Here is a 24,247-nt window from a genome sequence, read left to right on the forward strand (position 1 = left end):
TCACCACAAAATTATAATTATATGAGGTAAGAATTTGTTAATGAACTTAATGTAATCATCTCACAATGTGAAGATATACCAAAAGTCATACTGTACCCCATATATATGGAGATATACATATATGCACACATACACATGCACATCCAATGGCTATTTTTCAAAAGATTAAAAATCTAGAAGCAAAACGAAACTCTATTTTTGTGATTAATGGTTCCCTCTGTTTGCCAGCTTGTGGTGTTCACTGTTAACACTGTGGTGATTAGGGAGGCATGAAGGATGAAAGGAGGTTTCATGGTCACTCCCATTCACAATCAGTGTAGATACTAGAGTTCCTCAGTCCTATCTATATTTACTTTTTCATGTGCTCTTGGCCATCTCCTAAAAAATGAAGTGACAAATGAGGGGTTTGTAGTAGAAGAAGAGACACTCAAGTTCTCAACAAAACCACCAGAGCAGATACCTTCTCCATTTGCCACTTGATGCTTTCCATGCCTTCACAATCTAGTTTTCTGTAGGGCAGAATAATCCACGTAGTTACTTGCATTTAAAAGAGGCGCATGTTTTAACAAATGAGTAAGTGGTACAGAGAAAGAAAAATACATAGTGGGAGTCCATTTGATCAGTTGCAGGAAAAAGACTTTTTCCCTTTCCTGTCTTTTGGTACATTAGATTTGAGACACGAACCTAAGAGCAAATCTCAAATGACTGAAACGCTTATCCTTACTTTGCCAACAGGAAATTAACTTACTTTAATATTTAGACCATTCTCTCTCACAGGAATGCCACAAGAATGCCTTACATTAATCAAGCTAAGTGCCCTACATATTAAAATAAATATGGTGTAATTGGTGGCTTTTAAATATTCAACAGAGAATGTTTTCATAAGTTCTATTAAGTAATTTACATCGTAACACACACACACACACACACACACACACACACACACACACACACACACACACACATTTTTTCCAATGGACTTCCATAGAGCACAGTTCCACTGGGAAAGCCTTCTGAATGCAACCTTACTTACCACAGAAGAGATCAGGAATTCCCTATTGATAGAAAGTTTTAGAGAGATGAAGTTAATTTTCTGAGCCTAGTCAGGGCTGAAGAGCAGAGAGGGAGCCATTGACCATCTGGTCAGCAATATAGAAGGTACAATGTGAGATAAAGTAAATGATTAATCACTATCTCTGTCAGAAATATAAAATACTGCCAAGGTGACCTGGAAGTCATCTTTTCAATGGCATTTAGTGGCTTCAGTTGAAGTTCTATTTTACCTCTCTAGGGAATGTTATTGCAAAAGCCCTATGTAATCCTTTTGCACTGACAAATTATGTTGTTTTTTAAATGTTTCTATACCTATGTAATCAGAATATAACTGCTAATCAGTGGCACTCTACAGTGACACTGGTCCAAGATACAGATGACTGGGAGTTATCACCGTGTGTGTGTGTGTGTGTGTGTGTGTGTGTGTGTGTGTGTGTGTGTGCGCAATATCATGATGGCTGTGGTTATATCTTGACTTATACTAAAGATAGACACCCCCCCAATAAGTGTTATTAAAGCTCTTTCAGCAGATATAAAATTAAAATCTATGGATAAGAAAGCATTGTGTGACAATTTTCTACAAGTAGATTTATTCTTAGCATTACATCTTTGTTATACTGGCAACATTCCAGGTATGGTAAAACACTCAAAGTTTCAGTATAATATAAAAGAAGTCACTTCCAGGAGTTCAGAAGTTTGAGATGTTTCACACACAACCACTGCGAAGCCTTCTCAATTTCATACCAGGAAAATTTCTAGGTGCTAATAAAAGATTACTCTTCAAATACTCTTCATCTTGTTGGAATTTGTTTGGTTTTGTTTTCATTTTACCTACTTACAACTAAAAATTTCCCAAGAAGGAATCACAAATACTAGAATAAGGTGTTGGTAACATCAGAATAGAAATATACTACATGTGACTAGGCTGTGAACCTAATTTTCCATATTTATGGTTTGAGAGGTTAGAACTTCTAGACTAATATGTGTGCTATTACATAATAAATATAATGTGAATCACATATGTTTAAATTAAATTTTTCATGTTGTAACACTTGAAAAAAGTTTAAAAAATCAAGCGAAATTAATTTTCATTGTATTTATTTAGCTCAGCAGAGCCGAATATCACTGTGCTAGCCAGGCTTCAGGTGTCAATGCATGTTTTTATATCTCCTATACTGGCTGAGGTCGGCCTAATCAGTGTATGTATTTATCAGCCAACAAAATTATTCCATCCCAGAACATTTGATTAAACATGATCAATCATAGAAGCATTTTCAGGAGTTCAAACATGGCAACTAGTTCCAATCTTGTAAGCCAATTATTTCAATAATGACAATAACATAGTGATCTAGACTAAGCCTGCTGGGAGACAGTCCAGAATAGTGGTCTCCAAAGTTGGCTACTGATGCATGAATTCTTCTTAAGAACTACAGGAGTAGGGAATCAGAGAATCTACCTTCAGACGTTCAACTTTCATATCTATTCTCTCCCTAAAATGGTCCACATTAGAACAATTTCACCCAAAATGCTAAAATTAAGCATTATTTTTTCCAGTTGTCAACAATACTAATCACTAATTTGTTTTCAATAGAAAACAATAAACCTAATTATCACTAGTGGATTCTTTTAACTATAACTGGATGTTCTCCAGCACTAAAAAATATTTATACTGGCAAAATTTATGCATAGAAATGTTATTTTTCAGTTAAATTAGTTTAAAACTTTTCTTAGTATATTTTGTATTATCTTTTCCAATTAAAATCAATTCTCATTTCATCTTAAAATTACCTCATTACCTATATCACATTTATAAAAAATGCTACTTAGTTTTTAGCAACATATAACCTTCTATATAATAACATATAGTTGAAATTTTTAATTCTATATTCCAATAAAGGTCACTATGTACAATCAACAATTCTCATAAACTCAGCATCAATGTGCTAAAAGCAAATGCATATATATTTACCAAAGGAAGCTACACACACAGCATCAGATTCAATGATTCATTAGGCACAATGTCAGCTATATAGTAATTTAAAACTACATACCAGAACAAAAATAATTTATTAATTCAAATAGATAAAATACATCACCATTATTTTAATCTAATATTTACCTTGTTATCTATCAGGAAGTATTTTTAATTAATTTCTCTATGGTGTTTGATAACCACTCTAAAATATTTTATTGTTTTTTTTCATTTTGATATTCTCAAAAGTAAACCTGATTTGGCTAATTATCTTGATGTAAACTGTGGTTTTTCCAATTAAATTATAATAGAATATTTTCTGTGAAATTATTGATTCAAATCTGTAGTTTTAAATTTTATATTTAAAGTATATAGTAAATTCAAAGCAGTTTAATAAAATTATTGCTTTGGCAAGCACATATTGATCTATGTATTTTGATTCTCCCAATCTTTAGTAAGGATAGTAGGCTAAAATGAATTTTCCCAAGTCAAAGTATAATTAGTCAAATAATCATTTGATAAGTATTGGTAAAGCTATTCTGATAAGCTTCCTAAAAATTGAAAACATCAATTGCTCCAATGCATCTTTTCATAAATCATGGGGTCCTTTGTTTTCATGAAATTAGAGATAGTATTCAAGTTGTCTATTAAAATTTTACTTATTGTTTTTTTAAATCATTGAAAAACGTTTTTAGTTCAATCATGTTTTTGGTCTGTCTTCTATTTTTCATTAGTATACATTATACACAATAGGTTTCATGAACACATAAATGGAGATATTGTTTTTGATCATATTTACCCATTATCTTCTCACCTCCCTCACTTCTGTTGGTTCCCTTACTCCTCTCAAGTAGTCCTCTTTCTACATTCACGTCTCAAAATCTTTTTTTGAAAGATCATCTCACTACATACCTGAAGTTGGCCTTAAGCTGAGGTTGGCATGAAACTTAAAATATCCCTGCCTCTGTCTTCCAAGCCATGGAACTACAGGTGTGCATCATCACTTCAGACTAAAACATGTTTCTTGATAATAGCCACTGTGTGGTTTTTCACTTGTGACTTAAATATGCACTCTATTTATTTTTAATTACTTACATGAAAAGTTACTTGAGTTCTCACATTAGCAAACATGAAAAATAAAGGCTAGGGACGTTGCTCAGTGGCAGGACACCTTCCTAGTGTATGTAAGACTCGGTTCAATCCACAGTGGAATAGAAGAAAAAGAGGAGCATTAGAAATATAGTGATCCTTGGAGCCAAGAATTTCTCAAAGTGCTGTTAGGTGGCACATTTTTAGCAGGTGTGAAGACCACTGGTAGAGAACAGTCTCTAAAAACCCGGAAAGAAAGGAAATGGGGCTAGGTTTTTCTGAAAGGTGAAATTTTATTTGATTACTACTTGCATTTCAAGACATAGCAGAAACCACTATGATGTAGTGCATGTTAACTCGTGTACACATCTTTCCAGGGTGTTAAGTAGTTGGGAAAATTGTGGTTATGCACTAGTACTGTACTTACTCGGTTTGGTCATTAGGTGGCAAATGTACACCATCGATGAAGCCCTTTCTCCATCTTCCCAGGTCCTGTAGAAAGGAAAATAATACTTACAGATGGGACAATAAAGATTCACTGATGTGGACCTACGTGGCTTAATTGTTTATATATATATATATATGCAGTACCAGGAAACAAATCTGGAGTCTCTCTGCCAAGGACAGCAGCTTATTCTAACCATCTCTGAGAATTTCAGAAATGACCTTGTTCATGACTGTGGTCTATTTTTGTTAATAAATTAATTTTATTGGTACATTTACAATAATACAAAAATAATATGTCTATGATATAATACAAATTAACTATAAAAATCTAATCCTATGTAGCTAAACAGTTTGTATCTAACACAACAAAAACAATGGCAGTGTCAACTACATGTATGATATTCCAAGCAAAACGCTAAGCATTCCATTGCACAAAAATTCTGAAAGGTAAGTGCTATGTATGTATGTTTTCTATGTTTACTCCTATGTCACAGGTAGAGAAAGCAGAAAAATGGCTGCACATCACTCAGAATTAAGTGCCAGAACTTGGATGAAGATATAGAATACATTTCATATTAAATTTCAATACCTACCATCTTAGTACTAAAGTATGACATTTTGGTGGTGGATAGATATGCATATCTATGTATGCATTTTCCTTTGTCTAAACACATTTCTATTTCTATGCTTCCATGTGAATTATATCTATGACTCTGTACATATGGATGTGTGTGTACACAATCATGTGTCCTAAATATGTCTTATAGATGTTTCTGGTAATTTCCACACCTACGTTCATATGGTATAGTCAACTGAGGACAGTTGATAATTGTTGCTCTCTCAAAGAGACTGAAAATAAAGGCTAAGAAACATTAAAACCTATGAGTTTGTTTTAAAAGTATTTGTATGTCCATTTATGTCATCAAAAATCTATGTTTTCACAATATAAATCCACATGTGTCTGTGTGTGTGCAGGTCTGCTTCTATTCATAGCATGAACTCCTACATGCATCTATACACCCATTTTGGCATATGTGTATATATTTATGTATGCATCTGTTTGATGTATACACAGAATTTGTGCATCATTAAAATCTTAGGAGACCATATGTAGATCACTGTGACAGAGTACGTGCAGCAACACATGTATGCATTAACGTGTAAGGAAGTATCTGTACATGTGTGCATTTACAAGTCTGTATATGTTTACAAATGTATTTTTATGTATTTTGTTATTTTTAAATAAATATGCATATCTCTTTAAGATATGGTCTACCTTGGCATTTTTGTGTGAAAATGTATGACATCTAAGTGCATTTCTGCATTTGCAATTATATTTACATAAACTAGTGCATTTATAGAGCACTGTGTGCACAAGCTTGCAAAGATTCTTAGTGTATCTCTATCCAAGTGGGTACAAAAGTCTGGAGAACTGTTTCTGCATTCCTTATATTTATCTCTGCATTAATCTATGCATACAATGTAGTATTTGTGTCTGTGTGGACATGTTTTTCTGATTACCTATGTTCATCTATGTAAGCCTCTGTGCCTCTATCTGTGTATACACAGGATATGTGTACATAAGTATACTTTTACTTTCTTGCCAGTAATTCTCTTGACTTGTATCTTATAACTTTTTTCATATGTATCCTTCAGTGTTATTTACATATTTATCTGCATTGTGTACATGTATGTCCATGTGAATATCTGCATGTCTACATAAGCATGTTGTATGTTAATACTAATGTGTCTACATGCAAATTAATGAAATTGTGTGATGCTGACTGAATCAGTGCATATATGTGTCAATGTTTATGTCTCTAGGTAGGCACATTAGATGTGAGAATGGAGTATGTATAAGAATTGTGGATGCCTATAAAATGTATATCTTGGTCCATGAATTTGTTTTGTGCATGCCTCTGTGGTATAAATGTCCATCAGTATTTGCATTAAACATATGACTATGCACAAAGTACCCAAGTATGTATCTTTGAAGCCATACTGTATACTCTTGATGTGGTTTCACATAATTCTATGTCTGTAAACAGAGGCTTAATAGATACATCTGCTTCTGATTGAATCTGTATACCTCTGTGTTTGTATAGGTATGTGCTTATGGAGCAGTGTTTGTATACTAGTGCATTGTATTCTGCAAGTTTATGAGATTGTTTATACAACTCTGCCTCTGTACACATTTCTGTGCCATCTCTATATATAGATATGGGTATGTACAACTCTGACTCTTTGTACATGACTGGATTTGTGTGAATCTGTTTCGGGATACTCTTATTAATTATTAATCTCAATGAGTTTCTGTAAAAATAAAAATATAAATATGCTTGTCTACATACATTTTTGGGAGCATCCCTGTGTCTGTGTGTCTATTTGTCTAGTTCAATGTTTCTGTAAATGTGTGTATCAATATGTAAATCCTTGATCAATTTACCTATATATACAACTCCATAAATATATGTATTACTATGCATGTAGAAATTTCTTCATGAACCCATTTTTGTTTTGTTGGTGTGTGCAGACATGTGATTATGCATCTCTGTCATAGATATGTGCTTATGCATCTGTATGTATACCCATATGTCTTGATTTGTGTGCATTTATGTGTGTGCATGCTTATTTACATGTTTTAATGATGAGCAGAACTTTTTTGCATATAGGTATGAGCATGTTCGTATAGTTGTTTTGATCACAATTATGCCCGTGTGTGTGTGTGTGTGTGTGTGTGTGTGTGTGTGTGAGAGAGAGAGAGAGAGAGAGAGAGAGAGAGAGATACTTGAGGCATATGAATATCAATATATAAAGAGCTAGACATTGTTAGACTTTCAGTATAGTATGGTGAGTTTTCTCTCATGAGATGAATCTCTAAGTATGTCAAATTTGGGGCAAGTTACTGTATCACATGCATGGTGTGGATTACGTCTCCCTAGGCATAGCTTTATTCTGAACCATGGTATGTGCATAGTGCATGAGTCTAAGAAGAACATGGAGACGTTAATTTCTGGGCTGCTCAGTGCATCTCTGTGTGCTAATACAAGGCTAGATATGGTCGGGCAAGTTTGAAAAGGTGAATTGAGTCTGGGTGTGGTAGAGAAAATCTGTTGAAAAGGCAGTCTCTTTGTATTTTAGAGTTTAGAGTAACAAGTATTCGTGTTGTGTGATGTCATTCTGAAAGAAATGTGATTCTAGGTGTTATGAAAAAGAATGGGGTGGTTTGAAGAGTTAGTAAGTTGAAGACCCTCTGGGGGAATTTCTTGTGGTGCTGGTCTATGCTTAATGGAGTATGTGTGTGAACTGTAAAGTTGCATTCTGTGTCCAAGGAGGCAAGGGCAACCTGCTGAGGTAAAGCCATAGATTGCAGACTGGCTCTATGAATTGTGTATTATGGGTATTGTGCATTTGGTGTGAGGTCAATGTGTTTTGTATGGTGCCATAGCTTTCATGACTATAATTTTCTAAATGTGCTCAAGTGCATTACAAGTGATGTTCATTAACTATAAAGCATGTCCTTATGTTTCAGGGCAGATCCAGATGTTGGAGCATATCACTCCAAAGATGCTATGTTAGAGAAAGCCAAGCCTAACACTTTAGATTATGTTGTCTTTATGTAAAACAAACAGGGATGAAGGACCTCAAGTGCAGGGTTCATCCTGCACGTAGCATGTCATTTCTAGTGATTGTGATCCATTCCAGTTCTGTCCGTTCTGGGAGCAAGCCTGAAATACGTAGGTTAACTCTAAATGTGGTATGAGGTTTGCTAGAGTTCGAAAGAATTTGGCTGAATAAGTGTAAGCTTGAGGTATGGTGGAGCCTGTGCTGTGTATTATACTGTAAGTTCAGTCTAAATTAAGACACAATTCTGTGTGTTGTGAGACACACCAATTGAGTGCATCATGAATTGTGGGCCTTTTTGTTAGGTGTTTGGTGACTGAGTTTGTATGTTTGCCCATTAAGGTGTATGTGTCTTACTGCTTGGGTATCAGTATCCTTACGTACTGTTTCCATGCATATGTTGTGCATTTCAGATCATGTACTGATGTGGCATGATTCGAGACTGTGAGGAAATTCTGCATTTTTGAGGCTAAACGTTGGGGAATTATGCATTGCTTAGACAATCTAATACAGGCTTAGTCTTGTATGCTGTGATTTGGTCCTAGGTTTTTCAGAGTGAGTCTAGATATAAGGGAAGGCCTAGAAATATGGTAACTGTGGGACTATAAGGAGTATCCATAAAATTTGTAAGTATTTTGTACATTATCAAATGCATATTTCTTTTGGAAAGTTTGCCAGGGCATTGTTGGGAGTGAGCAAGTACACTATAGATGATGCCCAGATGATGAGTCAAGAGTGCTTGTGGGGTAAAACTTTGCTGTAAAAGGCATGACTAGTGAAGAGTTATTTGTAAAACGTGGTATAGGTATTGATTCTGTGGGTCAAGTGTGAGTCCTACAGCAATTCTGTGTAGATAGAAACATACTTTCTTTATAAAGCATTTATATACATTTCAGAATGGTTACATGCATTTTGAGGTAACTCTGTACATGGGAATTCAATCTTATCAGAAAATTTTTCTGTCATAGACTATGTCTAGCTACCATATCCTACATCTATATATTATGGAGCTAGTCTACACATTGTGAGATTTGTCTCTCTTGTGTGCCAAGACAACTTGTAGATGGGATTATATGTTTAGGTCTATTCTTCCCAAAGTAGGATAATTGTACATTGTAGAGTGGGTTTGTCTGTTAAAGAAGAGACTTGTATATTGTAAAACTTACCTGAGACTTATAGGTAATATTTTGGTGTTCAGGGAGGAGGTTTGGATAGACATTGTAGATTCACTCTAGGTCTTGTACAGTGTTTTTGTAGTAATCTGGATCAAGATTCTTTTAAGGCAAATCTATCTGTTAAGATAATATTGAGTGCACTCTAGAGCAAATATCCACATTTGGCTAGCTTTAGCATTGTAAGGTGGTACTTTTTATTTTAAATTTATTTTTTGAGAATTTTATACATGCATACAATGAAATATGATCATACGTGTCCCTTATTTCTCCCCTCCAGCTCCCCCAAGGTTGCTTCCAGTGTGCTCCCCTCCCCAACTTCATGTCTTCTTTGGGGGAGGGTTGTATGTTATGATGGAACTATGTGGGCTATTCCAATAGCCTCATGTAATGAAGCATGTGTGGTATATTAAGTTAGCTTTGTTACTGGTTGGTTAGTGTAGTAGTTAGGAAAGAATTCACGCATTATAGCATTCATATGTTCAGGCAATACAGGATGTTGTACAGTGTTTCTTGGTGCTGTGGTCTGTGTCTGTGTCTGAAGCTCTAATGGTCATGTTACATTAGGAGGCAAGTATTTGCTTTGTGGCAAGTCCCTGCGTTGTAGAATTATATCGTGTAGAGGAGTGAAATACAATACTTTGCATTTGGAATTTGGGTAAACTATGCATTGTGAGACAAGACTGGGTTTTTGGTTTGTTTTGTTCTAGGGGTTTTGTTTTTACTTCTTTTGATGCTGTTTGAGGTTCATTGTTTTCTGACTTGGCTTGAAGTACTGGGGAGGGAACTTAGAGACTTGTATATGTAAAGCTCTAAAAGTGCTGTACCACTGGGCTACATTCCCATCCAGCAAGTCTGTTTTGTGTGACGTATCTTAGAACTGTTAGCCACAAGTGGGGGAGGGGAGACAAATCTGTATGTTTAAAGACAGGAATGTTGTATTTTGAGAAGTGTTTTTAAGTTGCTATGTTATGCTGTATGGTTCTGTGGAACTTGTATTTTATGGGACATATTTACACATTATAAGACTACACAGGCCAGACGGTGGTGGCGCACGCCTTTAATCCCAGCACTGGGGAGGCAGAGCCAGGTGGATCATTGTGAGTTCGAGTTCGAGGCCAGCCTGGACTACCAAGTGAGTTCCAGGAAAGGTGCAGAGAAACAAAAAAAAAAAAAAAGACAACACAGAAGTCTTAGGGGAAGCTGTACACTATGGATTGTGTGCTGTAATGCACTTTGAAGTTCTGTGACACATTTCTGCATGTTATAGGGAGAGCTCTGTAGCATTGTAATATTCTGCATTATTTGGGGATTGCCTAAATTATTGTGCTACAAGGTAGATCTAGGCATTGTGAAATAAATGTGATTTATAAACTGGTACTAAAGGAAGGAAAATCCATCTTATACTGTGTTTATGTTGGGTTAAGTTTATGTATTTCTAAGGGAGTACAGGTGTTCAGTATAAATTTGGGAAGCATGATAAGAGCATGTTGGGGTGAATCTTTGTTCTGTGTAATAGACCTATCACTTGCTTTTGTGAATGTACAGTGAAAGTCTGTGGGGCTAATCCATGCTGTGTAGAGTGAATATATGTTGTAAGCATATCCCTGTGTTGTGATATATGGGTATATCTGTATGTTCTGAGGCCATGGTGTTTACAAAGAAATTTATGTGATCAAAGGCAAATGTGGATGTTATACAGAAAGTCTGGGTGTTGTCAGGTTTATCTGTGTCTTCTATTTCACTGTCTAGTATCCAGAATCTCTCCGCTTCGTGGGTTAAGTGTTACTGTTGTATAAATTCTGTGAGTTGTGGAGCACACTCCATGTTGTAGCACATATCCTAGAGATGCCTCTATATTTTGTTTCATTTCTGTATGTAGTGAAGTGATCATTGCTGCTGAATGAATCTGAGTGTCACTATATAGGTCTGGATGTTGTGAGGCAATTCTGAGTTTCATAGATAATCTCTGTGTTGTGAGACTTGTATATGTTGTTCTCCATTTGTGTTTTAAAAGGTAGGCATTGGTGTAATAAAGGTAAAGGCTTGTTTTAAGGGCATGCCATCATGTGGGATATATGTCTGGGTGCTGCTAGTTTAATCCTTTTCAAACCATTTATTTATTTTAGTGGGAGAGGGCACACATATGCCACAATGTAGATGTCGGATGTCAGAGGGCAACTTATGGGACTCAGTTGTATCCTTTCACCATGTAGGCTCCAGAGACCAAACTTGGGCCATGAGGCTTTGCACTAAGAGACTTTGCCCACTGATCTCTCTCACCAGCTGTGTTAGTTTAGTCATTTATGACAGTGTAAGCACAGACTCGTGCCTAAAGTCTGGATGACATGAGAAAGTATGCATAATTTGCAACAAGCCTGCCAATAAGCCTTCCAATAGTGAAGCATATCTAGACAATGTAGGATTTGTTTGTATGTTTCAGTATTTATGCATTCTAATAGTCATATGGATGCTATATTGGCCCAAACAAACTTTCAAAGTCAATATACATGTTATGGAGATATGGAGATATGTCTTTGAGGCATATATGTGCTTAGTATGTCTATATATTCTGAGACCAGCATGTATGAGTTTCTGTAATGTGGAGTACTGGTGTCTGCCTTCCTACTGTAAGATTCTTCTGTTTGATTTCAATTCTTTCTGTTTATTATGAGGCTAACTTTTGTGTTAAAGTGTCAAAATTCTCATTGTCTGTTAAGCGTCCACATACAAATAGTTTGTGGAATGTAGGACATTTTATTTTAGGGAGCTGGTTTGTGTACCTAGTTGTAAGACTAGAATAGGCAATGAAAGTCTGGTTTGTGGGGACAGTATGAGTCTCACTGGGTTAGATTCATTGTACAAGGTATCTTAGTTGGTAGGGAGTAACTCTGGGTGTCATGGGTAAACATGCATGTCACAGGATAAATTAACATCATTGCTGTTTCAGTCTTATGGAGGGAATGGCAATATTGCACAGTGTATGTATGTGAAGATTACTGAAGGCTTTTTTGATAATTGTTGTCCAAGATTTCTATGCAATCAAAAGAAAATGCTTGTGTAGTAAAAGAATTTTACAGAGCTGAGATGTAGGTGTGGATAGTATATTGTGGAAAATGCAATTGTATAATTGTGCTGTGAGATGCATCTTAACAGGCTAAGCCTGGACAGTTGGTGGAGCCCAGGTGTTGTGTGGTAAGGCAAGGTATTCAATGAATTTGGATGATACATATGTTAAGAACTTCATCTTAATGTTTTCCAGCACTTCAGACTTCTACTGTAAAACAAGTTTGGATAGAGGGAGAGGGAGAGGGAGTATATTACAGAGCTAGTCTGGTGCTGCAGAGTAGATCTGTGTCTTATTGTTGTTATTATTATCATCATCATCATTATGCAACCGTACTTTTGAGTGCGTGACCTTACTTAATAGCTGTCAGTATGCCTGTGCTCTGTGAAGCTAATATTTTTTATTGGAGAAACAATCTATATATTGTGGGAGCATACCTGTTCATTTTGGGTATTATGGAGGGAGTCAAGCTATTTTGCACATTATATACCACTGTACTGTAAATTTTTCTGTGCTTTGCCCAGTTTCTATATTCTGTGAGACACTCTTGATATTTTAAAAGCAAAAAAAAAATGGGTTTGTGGTCAGTTTGCAGTTGTGAGTAGTGTTTCAACTGTGAGCATTTACCACATATTATGGGACAAGTCTAGGTTGCTAAACAAGTCTAGTTGGTTGAAGGCATTTGAATAATTTCTGATGTTTCTGGCTGTGCAGGGCAGGCATGTTGTTATAAAGCAGATCTGAATCTCATGTATTGATTTGGATGTCTCAGGGTGACACTTGGTCAGTATACTACAATGAGAAAGAGATGTGGAAGTCAGGTCTATGCATCACAGTGCTTTATGTGAATTTTCCCAAGTATTTCTTCATTGTTATTGTTTTGACTTATTGTTTATTTAGTTTGATTTTTGTTTGTTTTGGACAGGCTATCACACATCCCAGGTTGGTTTTGAACTTGCTATGTAGCTAGGGATGATCTTGAACTTCTGATGCTCCTGAGCACTATGGTTACAGATACACATCACCATAGACAGTTTTATGCAGTGCTGGGAATGGAACCCAGCACCTCTTGCATTCTACCTACTAAGCTACATCCCCACCCATCATTATCAGCTATATCATCAAGAGTCTATGTTTTAGGACTAGTGGATGTTGTCTGGAGATCATGTATTATTATGGGACAAATCCAGGAAATTTGAGGAAAAGACCAGGTTTCATGGAATTACTTTTATTCTCAAGGGATGATTCTATTTGCATAGGAGCGTGTATAACTCTGCTATAGCAACTCTTAATATGGTGAAGCACATCTACTATTTTAGAAAGTGTCCTTGAATTATCCAGACTTTCTACGTGCTTGGAAGTGTTTGCATTGTAAAGAAGATATTTTCAGAGACTAGCCATTAATTTTAGGTATAATTAAAAGCTATGCCTGTATACTCCTGTTTGGATTTTCTGGAGGGAGCCTAATGAGTCAGGTGATAGTGGGCAATGCTGGGTATGACAGGATCAGTCTCTGTGTTTTACATGAGTCTGGGTGCTATGAGTTTAGGTGCTGTGTGCTTTGTCCACTTTCTTTATGTGTTGTGAGGATATTTTCTGGTTGAAGTAGAGTATGTTTGTGCCTTTTTGATTCTTTGCACATTCTTCATTGTCTCTTCTGATGCTAGCCTAGATTTTTGTAGAGGTAAGGAAACATTTTGTGGAGACAGCCTGTGTGTTAATAGTAAAATCTGTGTGTGTGTGCATATATTGCAAAGCACGTCTCTGTGTTGTGAATTTTATTCACTGATTAGCAGGCTAATCTGGTATTTGTGGTGTGACTTTGTACAATATGAATATTTGGTCATTCCAGGACATGTCTTGATCTGCATTACATCTATGTACTACAGAGCATATCTGTGCATTATGTCTTTTGTAAAGTGTGCTTCTATGGCAAAAGTTACAGCAAATAAAGCTATTCTATGCTGCCAATCCACGTGCTGTAGTGAGATACTATTGATTACAGGGCACTTACTCTGTGTTGTATGGTGCATCTGGCAGCTGGGATTCAATTTACATGATATAAGGAATGTCTGGGTGAGGTGAAATAGTTCAATGTATGGGATATATATGTGCATTATGAGATATTTAATGTATGTTGGGCAATATGCTGGTGTTCATGATGCATTCTATTGTACAGACAAGACGGTATTTCATGAGAATAGTATATTTGAATACTAAGTAGAACCTTGAGTGTTATAGGGCAGACCCTAATTTTTTGAGTTATGAAGCTAGTCTGTTCATTATAGCAAGGTTTATGTTGTGTGATGACTTCTGTATTTTGGAGAAATCTATGTGCTGCGGATTATTTCAAGGATTTTAAGCTGAGTTATTTGAGTTGCAGAGCTGATGTGGTATACTGGGCTGGAGTGTACACACACACACACACACACACACACACACACACACACACACACATACACACACACACAGAGTGGAGCATGTGTAAGAGTATTTGGTAAAAATTAGATGAGTCTTTATATGGATGAATTTCTGTATTTGTGCACTGTATTGTGTGTCGTGTGGTGAGTATATATGCTGTGTAGATACTATGTGGTAGGTGCATTTAGATGTCAGTTAAGTACAGTCAATACAGATGTAGTGGTCAAAGTATGGGTTGTGATTAGATTGTGTGCTTTATGGAGGACAGTGTATTGTGTAGGAGGTTGTTTTTAGTTGTTTTAGGCTGAATCTTACCATTATTGTCCAGTTTATAGCATAATTTTAACAACAGCAGTATCAGCAGATGCGAATAACAGCAATTCTTTACCAGGTACTGGTGTAAAGGCTTTATAAACATTAACACCTTTGTTCCTCTTAGCAGCTGTCTAGCATAGAAATCATTATTATTTTAAATTTGCAGGTGAGAAAAGTCACAGAGCAGTCAAAAAAAACTTTCTTAGATCATAAAGTTAATATTGATGTGTTAGGGATTCCAGCCTAAACAGTTGGATCTCTGAGTTCAAGCTTCGTAATAGAGAGTTGGTCTAACTTTGGTGAACCAAGTTTTGTGTTCTCTGTTTTGGGCTTATGTGAGCCGAGGCTTATCTTTGCTTTGTGCCACAATGGGCACAGTGGGCTGGGTTTTTGTACTGTAAACATGGCTTTGCTTTTTATGTGTCTAGTTGCTTAAATGCAAGCCTGAAAGTTGTATAATGACTTTGCATGGATGCTGTTTTGTGATAAAGATGTAGTGTATTTAAGAACATCTGTGTTTAAGGGGATAACTCTACTTGATAGGACTTAGACCTTAGAAAGCTATGCTGGAGTGGGGCTGGAGAAGAGGCTCTGGAGTTAAGAGCACTTGCCACTCTTTTGGAGGACCCAGGTTCAATTCCAAGCACCAAAAGGGAAGCTCACAAATGTCCATAGCTCATGTTCCAGGGGATCTTAAACTCTCATCTGCCCTCTGTGGGTACCAGGCACATATATGATGCATGGACATACATGCAGGCAGAACACCCATATGCACACAATTTAAGTTTTTAAAAAGTTAATCTGTGTAGTACAGGGTATGTGATTATATGTGTGAGAATTTTTTAATATAAATCAGATTTATGTTTAAGTAATGAAATATAAAGCATATAGTTGTTTATGAGTCAAACATAAAATAAGAGTAAATGTGTTACAGGAGGGGTCTCTGCATTAAAGTGTGATGCTCAGCCGGGCGGTGGTGGCACATACCTTTAATCCCAGCACTCAGGAGGCAGAGCCAAGGCGAATCTCTGTGAGTTCGAGGCCATCCTGGACTACCAAGTGAGTTCCAGGAAAAGGCACAAAGCTACACAGAGAAACCCTGTCTCGAAAAAAAATGTGATGCTCTAAACTTAGGAGTGTGCATTTAGGAACACATTTGTGAATGGCATGGAAATCCACATGCTTTGGGACAAATATCTGTATATAATGGGATGATTGTCAAACAGTACATAATATAAGTTCATGGTATGTATATAAACTGTATGTCATGTATTTTTCTATGTAGGGTAGAGCTGGGTATTGTGCATCCAGTCTACGTGTTGTGAGGTGAATGTGTACATAGGAAGTAAGCATAGGCATTATGGACCATTGTAACTTCTTAATTCCATTGTAAAGTTTTATGTTGTGAATGGCATCTAATTTAGTGTGCTGTCTGTGCTCTGTAGGGTATAAAGCATATTTGAGTGTTGTCTGTATGTAGTATGATATTTCTGTATGTTCCAGGTCTAATCTCTGTACTGTGGGCAAATCTATGTTGTTGGATTATTGTAGATACTTAGAATAAGCACCTTTGCTTGAGTAAAGATGGCGGGGTGGAGGAAAGAGGTAGGTGACAGTAATGTAAACGAACAAATTTAACAGTTTCTAGGTAACAGGCACTCTACTACTATACTAAACATAGCTTAACTTGTTTTTGTATTCATGATAATCCTTCAAAGTAACTATTGTCACCTTTGTTTTACAGATGAGTAAATTAAAGAACAAAGAAATATACTTACCTGTGGTGATACAATTAGGAAAGGATGGAATCTGGAGGCAAGCCCAGGAAGCCTGGGTCCAGAGGCCTTGCTCTTAATGGATATCAAGCTGTATCTCTGCTGTTGGCCAGAATTGTAGCTCATTGATATGGTAAAGTATGTCTGTCCTCTACAATGAAATCTTTGCAAGTGGAGTTAATACATGTGTTATATATGTATGTTATGTCTTATAATACATATATATAACATATGTATATATGTCTACACAATTGCTGTTTACTTGCATTATAAAGTAAGTGTTGTAACTGCACAATGTAAAACAACTCTATGCATTCACGTGTACGTCTATAACTTTTAAGACATATGAATTATGATTGAGTATATTATAGGGCAAGTCTGTGACCTGATTGGCTTATCTGTACATTTAAAGTGAGTGTCACTGTTTGAAAGTATTTATAAAAGTTATGAGACAAGTATGTATACTAACAGTAGATTCTGTGCATTCTATTAGAGTTCTTTCTATGCATATGCTAGGCACAGCTTGCTCTGTAGGTAACAGTGAAACAGTCTGGGTGCTTGTGGTAAATCTGAGAGTCACTTAAACACTGGCTTCATGTGTTTGGGGGCATGTGTCTAGACTGTAAAACCACTGTAAGAAGTGTTGATTTTGTGAGATGAAATGTATAGAAAACACACTGCTGTTAGGGAATTCTGAGCATTGTGGCAGTGGAGTGTGGTCTTCTGAGATGTGTGTTCACATGTTATAGTTTACACCTGGATTGTGGGTTGAGTGTGGATACTGTAGGGAGGGGACTTAAGTACCTTAGAGAGTAATTCTGCAAATCTGGAATGTGTGGCAAATGAGTGCCTCTGAGGCAGGTGTTTGCAATGCAGGTTTGCGATGTATGTTTATCATGAGATGAATTGGTACATTGTAGTAAAACTGTGTTTATTAAATTAAAATCTTGTTTAACAAGGCATGATCTACGTGCTTCGGGTTATACTTCTGTATTGCTATGTGGTGGAGGAGTAAGCATGCTCAGAGCTATTGGGAATGTCTCTGTACCATAAATTTAATCTATGTTTCATGGGATAAATGTGCACCATGGAAGGTGTGTGTGTAGTAAGATATAAGCCTGTGTTCTGTTGGAACAATCTTTGTTACATGGCATTCATTTATTTGTCAGAGGGATAGTTTGTTTTTTGGGTGAGTTTTTGTGCCAAGGCAAGGGATTTTAGCTGTGTTGTATGTTTGTGTTCGTGGAGAAACTATGTGCACTATGTGGTAAAGCTGTGCTGTGGACAGTCTGTGTTCCGTGGTGAAGGTTTCCATGATGTGGCAAGAGTCTGTGTGTTGTGGGCAAGGCTGCTTGGTTTTGCAAGGGTTAGAGTGATGTGAGGGAGGTCTGTTTCACATGAACTTCATCAGCCAGGAGTTCAGTTGGTGGAGCACACATGGGGTGATTTGCTGTGGGAAGAGGCTTGCTGGGGGGAGTACTTAAATTTTCTGAGGAGAATCTATGTGCTTGGGAAGAAATCTGTGTTGTATAAATGAAGTCTGTATACTTTGTTTGTTCTTGACAGGATCTGTGTGATGTGAAGATGAGCTACAATGTTGAGATTTTCTGTGTGAGAGGCACTGTCTCCACAGTGAGGCAAGTCTCATCATGTGGAGCTGATAAATGTCCTTTAGCTTGGTCTCTGAGTTGGAGAGAACCTTTGTTTATCTAAAAGAGCCCAGTTATATGGAAGGGATGTAATAAGGGGCCAATCTTTTTGCTGTGATATACACGAATGAGCCTCAGGGGTAGTGGAACATTCTGCTCTAGGTCATCTGTGTGCTATGTGAGAGGTGTTTGCATTCTGTGAGGGTAAATACGTGTCGCTCATTTGGTCAGTATGGGTATTAGGACGAGTTAGTTGCACAATGCAGGCAGAAGTCTGGTTCCAGGCATTTTCCTTTAACATCTACAAATAACAATAAAGAACATTTTTTAACAGTTAATATGAACTACTTTTCCTACATGTGCTGTTATTATTCCCATTTTACAGCTGAGGAAGCTGAGGCACAAGAAGACTAAAGAATTATGCTGTGGTCATGCAACTGGCAAGAAAGAGATAGAGGTTTGAAACCAGGCCACCTATTTCCTATAGGCACACAAGGACATTTGGGACCTTAATAATTGGAAAAATATCATGGTCACGGGTAAAACTACAGACTGTGATTGTACTGGGAGGGAAAAGAAAAGAGAATCTCAAAGTCTTCTGAGGATTATTTAAAAATTCAATGCTCTGTGTACAATAACAGTCGCAGTTTAGGGAAAGAAAAACTGACGTCATGTCTGTGGAATACCTCTTCCAGCCACTAGGGCCCCCAAGATTCCTCCCAAGGCCCCACAGCTGCATTCTGCCACTGCAGATGAGGCAATGCACATGCTCTGGCGAGCTCCTGTTGCCAGGGGAACCAGCCTCAGTCATAAACAAATCACAGCCTAATGTCGCCAAGTCAGGAAATGACTGGAGCTGTGTCTATGAGCCAAAAGAGTCCCTTGCAGTAACAGCAGGCAAAGAAAGCAGCCCACTACTTACCTTCCTTTTCCTTCCAAAGTCAGAAAAGGCCAGTGGCTGTGGTTCGAAGTCGCTGGGTGGGAGAAAAGCTGTGCTGGAGAGTAAAGGGTGCAACAGAGAACAGCAGGTGATTTTTAACTGTCAAATACTTCTGTTACCATTTAACTTACCTCCTAGTAAAAGCCTCCATGTTTCCTGTCTTGACCCTTCCACTTGCAGTACAAAGAAATGGAGCATAGTGGTGTTTTCCTGTCTTGAAGAGATAATGACAGTGGTAGCACCTATCGAGACTCATCTCCATCCTTTAAATTCTGAGATCATATTACTTCTAGCGACATAATTGAAAACATTTATTCACCTCATACATTTCTTACATTTCCCTCTAGAAAATTCCAGGAACCAAATCCACACAGCTTTAATTCTCTAAATACCTGAGGAACAGAAATCCTTAGGATAAGCATTGACCCCTGAAGTACTTTCCAAACACACAACTGGAATGTCAGGAGCATCCAAAAGGAACAACATCTGGAATAACATCTGGACCAGTATTCTATGTCATTGGATTCACCAACTTCTAATTTGTAAAAAAATAATAATAATTAACATTTTAACTATTTAATACACACACACACACACACATCCTGTTTGAAAATAACTGTTCTAAACTATATACAGCTAGGATTCTTGAAAGGAAAAAGTCTTAACATGATGCTTTAGCAGGCTGCTGGATGTAGCAAGAAGGTAAAAGTACTATTATGGAATGTAACCATCTTGAGTAGAGAGAAAATGGCTGACCTGTGGAAAGCTACACCCTATCTAACAGGAGAAGAGCTGTTGACACTTCTCATCAGAGGAAGAAGGTTGTGTTATTCAATACATAATGCGGAAACAACTGGTGACCTATTTGGAAAAAAAACACAAAATTAGATCCCATTTTATACCATACATATGAAATGAATACTATAAAGATTACAGAGTTAATTGTAAAAAAGATGTATTAATTAAATTTCTAAAAAAATATAGGTGAATGTATATGCGCAGGAATACCTTAAAAAAGAAAGAATACACAAAAATAAACTGACAGATGTACATATTTTGAAATATGAAGTGCCCCCCCAAATCACCATAAGTGACAAAACTAGGTAGATAATGACTTAATATTTTTATCACATATGGTAAACAAATTAAGCAAGATGTCTTGACAAGGGAAGAAACTTGAAACTGATTCATACCATTTGATCCATGAATTCCACGTCTGAATTTTTTCCTAGGAGGAAAGGAACAGAGAGTACACAAAGATTTATATGGAAAGATATTTAGTAAATCATTTATTATAGCAAACATCACATTTATACACTTATTATTTGGAGTTTAGTAATACTCCCATGTAGTCAAAAATTATGCATTCCCTAAACACATTCCTGTGAGATACTTTAAAATATGAGAAATTATTTCTAAAATATATTTAATGATTAAAGCAGAATAAAGACTTCACATCTGATCCTTATTTTATATTAAATGAATATTTGTCTATATATAATTGCATATATGCAGAGAAAAGAGACTGACAGCAATATGCTAAGGTTATGGTATTGTGCATAATCTTTATAGTCACCTTTTATCTTTCCAAATTCTATACAATACTGTATTTTTATAACAAAGGGATAATAAACATTATAATGAGTTATTTTAATAAACATAGGAAAGCTATGAGAGTGCAGAGAAGAAAGTCTAGGAACAAAGACAATAAAAAGCAAATATTAAATAAATAGCAATGGAAGATTGCACGGGATTAACTCATTATCCAGCACAGTATGATTCCAGCATTATTTGCATGTTAGGATGTATAGAATTTCTTATACAAGATGGAGTCCTGGAAATGTTTCTTCACTACACCAGAGAATGGTCACATGTCCCTGGATGCGTCAGTCACTCTTTGCCGCAGTGCTCTGCTGATGCCCCCTCCCTCTACCTTCACCATGCAGCTTCCTTCCCCTGAAAAACATGCCCCCCAGCAGACATGTTCAACGTGGGGAATGGCTTATCTTTGAGGACTTTCTTTCGAATAAGCTTTTTCATTCTCATATTCCTCTCTGATTGTGGTTTTGTCATCTAACTCCAAAGCTAATCTGTCTTTCCCTTTTCTTCTTCCTTTTGGGTCATGTGTCAAAACCAATGTGAATTCCAAAGAAATTTGAAAATATACGACTTCACCTCTTTTTCTGTTATCTTACAGTAATCAGCCTAAAAGAACACACACAATTTCAGGGATACTGAGAAGCAAGCAGAAATGCTGTATCCATAGGAATCTCTGCTACGTTCTCACATTCCTTTTCAAAAAAAAAAAAAAAAAAAAAGCACCGAGAACATTCTAGCTTTACTGTACAACATGACACGCAAAAAGCAAATGGATTTTTACAAATGAAGGCACAGTCACAATATTTGCTATTTCTTTTTCATGATTTTCACCCTACAACCAAATTTTAATCTCCCCTATTCAATACACATTCATCTCTCCTCCAAAGCAATCAGTCTTAATATTATAGTCTGCCCTCTTCATATCATTTCCTATGCAGACATGTCACCGCACCGTCTTCTTAATTAAAAACAAGTAGAGTACAGTATCCTATCCTCCACTGCAAAATATTTTTGTCATGTTCTCCCCACAGCAAGAAAATAAACCAAATCCAAGAACAGCTTGAATAATGAATCAAAACTATCATTTCATCATGTCTAATTCAAACATCATAAACCTGAGACGTCATTTTAATGTCTTTAATAAATCCTATTTTTGGGGGGCGCCTCTTACAAAATTTACAATTAATGTGTGTTCTGTATTTCCTTCCATTTGGGTCATTCCTCATTTAGTAAGCAAGCCTTAAACTAGGAAAGTGAGCATGGAATCTTTAGAATATAGCCCGTTTTCTTGGTGCTATGGACTAGACAAATTCCTACACAGTTCTATGCTATCTTGTCCCATCAAAATGCGTCACTTGCTTTAGAAGGCAGAGCCTTAGCAACTATTTTACGAACGCTTTCTCGGCTACTTACCAGTTGCGTGCTCTCTGTCTCTTCATCAGCTCTGAGGCTGTCGCACTGAAGGAGTGGGAGGGGAAAGGAGCAACGCAACAGCCTCTTGAAAAGAAACTGCACTGTGAAGAAGGGATTAGCCCAACGGCAAGAAAGGAAATGCCTTAAGATTCTCCTCTCAAATCCTCCTAAAACATCAGATCGTACTCAACACTGCATGCTAAAATTTGTATACTCACCAAAGGACAGAGTTTAAGGGTTCAACTCTGGATACAGAACATACTTAAATTACCTTAATTTCCAGTGGAACCCCCACAACATCCTGGGCTTTTGGCTCTCCCGTCTCCTAGCAACATTCTCGCATTAATACACTTTTCCCGCAGTAGTCCTATTAGACATCAGAGAACACTGACAAGATCTAGTTTCTTCTGAGGACCACTACTATTCTGTTGCTTAATATACATTCTCCTCTAGATAAGTAATATGAAAAGTGAGTGAAGAATTCAGTAAGAAGCTATCCACAGAAAAAAATATAATACAAATTACATTCCCCAGTAAAAAGCAGATCAACTTATCCTGGATCAAGACTATTTAGGTACAGAAACTTTAAAAACGAACAGAATATAATCCACTCTCCTTCAAAAACTTTCTAATCTAACTTCCACATACAATATAAAATAGGTATTTTGTTTACCTTTTCTAGAATTAACTTTGGGTAACATTTGTAAATAAATTTCTCATAAGATTTCTGCCCAAATAATTAACTACCAACAGGTGGAGGAAGTAAGAAAAGATATATTTAACCTTTTAACATAAAAATAAAAAGATTGTACATCTCAATAATGTGCCTTACCTTTATAAGATAGCTTTAGTTTTTCACTTTTGTTTTAAAGAATGTGTACATTTAAGAATGACGGTCTAATTCTGCTACATTTGCAGACAGGATCCTAATATAATTGCTATCAGAAAGGCCTCATCCAGCAACTGATGGGAGCAAATGCAGAGACCCACAGCCAAACATTAGGGGAATCCTTCTGAAGAGAGGGAGGAAGGATTGTAGGAGCCAGAGGGGTCAAGGACATCACAAGAAAACCCACAGAATCAACTAACCTGGCCTCATAGGAGCTCCCGAGACTGAACCCACAGCCAAGGAGCCTGCATGGGACTGACCTAGGCCCTCTGCATATATGATACAGTTGTGTAGCTTGGTCTGCCTGTGGGACTTCTAACAGTGGGAGCAGGGCCTGACCCTAAGGTTTTGACTGGCTTTTTGGGAACCTATTTCTCATACTGGGTTGCCTGGTCCAGCCTTAATACAAGGGGAGGTGCTTAGTCTTACTGCAACTTGATACGCCATGTTTTGTTGATATCCGTGAGGGGACTGCCATTTTCTGAATAGAAATGGAGGAGGAGTGGGTGGAGAAGGCAAGGGAGAGGTAGTGGGGAGGGACTGGGAGGAGCAGGGGAAAAGGAACTATGAGAGAAGAATAAAAAAGGAGTATGAAATAGCACTATTAAAATTGAAGAGGTGTTACTTATGGGACCATTTTCCTTCTACTGGATAGCCTTGTCCAGCCTTGATGTGATATGTCTGTGTTCTTACTATAGCATACTATTGTAGATTGTTATACCATGTCTGGTTGATATCCCTGGGAGGTCTGCTCTTTTCTGAAAGTAGATGGTAGGGGTATGGATCTTGGGGAGAGGACAGGGAAGGACACATTGTAAGAGA

The 24,247-nt window shown here is 36.9% G+C and overlaps 1 long non-coding RNA gene across 2 annotated transcripts in view; it reads right to left on the reverse strand.

Annotated features, from left to right (window-relative positions):
- LOC107399564 (uncharacterized) overlaps window positions 1-22,631 on the reverse strand; it is a 60,613-nt gene extending 37,982 nt beyond the window's left edge. The window contains exons 1-6 of one of the 2 annotated variants that reach the window (XR_013048162.1): window positions 22,537-22,631; window positions 20,718-20,752; window positions 20,281-20,385; window positions 19,507-19,579; window positions 16,939-18,885; window positions 4,542-4,606 (exon numbers count right to left, since the gene is read on the reverse strand). This is a non-coding gene — a long non-coding RNA (uncharacterized LOC107399564). Of the gene's footprint in view, window positions 1-4,541; window positions 4,607-16,938; window positions 18,886-19,506; window positions 20,060-20,280; window positions 20,386-20,717; window positions 20,753-22,536 lie in introns of both variants that reach the window. The other variant, XR_013048161.1, reaches the window with a different exon arrangement.
- Window positions 22,632-24,247: the final 1,616 nt, after the last annotated feature.

Source organism: Peromyscus maniculatus, chromosome X (assembly GCF_049852395.1).
Source record: "Peromyscus maniculatus bairdii isolate BWxNUB_F1_BW_parent chromosome X, HU_Pman_BW_mat_3.1, whole genome shotgun sequence".
Lineage (NCBI taxonomy): Eukaryota > Metazoa > Chordata > Mammalia > Rodentia > Cricetidae > Peromyscus > Peromyscus maniculatus.